Raw genomic sequence first — 1,425 nt, forward strand, 5'->3', positions numbered from 1 at the left:
AAAGCGGCTGGACCCAGAGAACAGTAAGGAGAGGAGCTGGTGAGGCCCTCAGGAGCCGAGTCATGGGCAAGGAGCATCCATTTGCGAAATTTAAGGAGAGTGATCAGCTCAGACTCGAGTCTTAAAAAGACCTCTGGGTCTTTCGAGAAAAGGGGAACCACAGGAAACCTGTTAGAAGGCTTGTGCTGTTGTCCGGGCAGTTGTCCGAGGGGGCTTGGCCCAGGGGGGAAGTGGAATGGAGACCCTGGTGGGGAGGGAGGAGACGGCGGGACCCCAGGTTCGTGCCCCCGGACGAGGAGGTGCCGGTCACCGGGCTCAGGGTCAATGGAAGGGGCGGGTGGGACGTGGAACGCTGCGCGCCAGCAGAGAGCGGACCCCGAGGGAGGGGACCAGTTTCCGGCCGGAGCACTGCGCAGCGGACCGGAATTGGGGGCGGAAGTGCAGCGCGTTCAGGGATGACTGCGCGCCTAAGCCCGCAAGGTCGGACCGGCTGCCTGCTGAGGACGCGGTGGTGGTGAGTCGGACGGACTGGTGCGAAGTCTTGGAGATCCCGGTCGTGGAAGGCTCCCCGCGGAGACCCTGGCACTGGAACCTGTGCCCAAGCGGCGGCTTCCGCAAGTGCAACTCCCGGCAGGCCCCGCGCAGCCCTCGGGCCGCGCGCTGGCGATTTTGGCGCGCTGCATTGTGGGGCGCGTAGTGCCCGGCTCCGCGCTCGTGGAGGGGGCCGGGCCCGCGGGAAGGGCGGCCCGGCGGGGTTTAGGAGCGCGGGCTGTTAGTCCGAGTATTCAGGCGAAACCAGGCCTCGGGAGGCTGAGTGGTTTGCTGGGCGCCCCACGGATTCGCGTCCCAGGTCAGAGCAGCACACGTGCTCTTTCGCTGCCCACCTGGGAGGGATGGGGCTGGCCCGTGGAGCGGAGGGTTGGGAGCCGCAGGGGCGGGGGGTCCCGACCGGCCCAGGCTGGGGGGGCTCCGCTGGGAACTGTGGCCCCTCAAGCTCTGGCGGAGGTCAATACAATGTTATTGAGGGTGGAGCACGTGCAGCTGCATCTGGCCCCTCTCCTATCGCCTCTCCCGGAGCACGGTGGAGCTGCATGGGGCGGGAGAACAAGGCAGGGCCGACACCTCTCCGAGCTCCTTGTGACAGGATGTTACAGGCTCGCCTTCGGACCTGTCTGCGGAGGCACTGCCTGAGGGGACTGGTGAAGTGGCCTGGCGCTCGGGAAAGGGTCGCTACAAACAGTCTTCTCATTGTCGTCTTTGCCATAGGGGCTCCCGTGGAGAACGTGTCCCAGCGGCACAGGCTGGCATAACTTACCTGGAGCAGCTGAGACCCTGACATGTTCGGAGGGGGGTTTGTCTCGCAGACCCACACAGCCTGCGTTTCAGCCAACCTCTGTGTCCGCCCGAGACCGGGAGTAGGCCAGT

The sequence above is a fragment of the Hyperoodon ampullatus genome (genome assembly GCF_949752795.1).
Source record: "Hyperoodon ampullatus genome assembly, chromosome: 14".
Lineage (NCBI taxonomy): Eukaryota > Metazoa > Chordata > Mammalia > Artiodactyla > Ziphiidae > Hyperoodon > Hyperoodon ampullatus.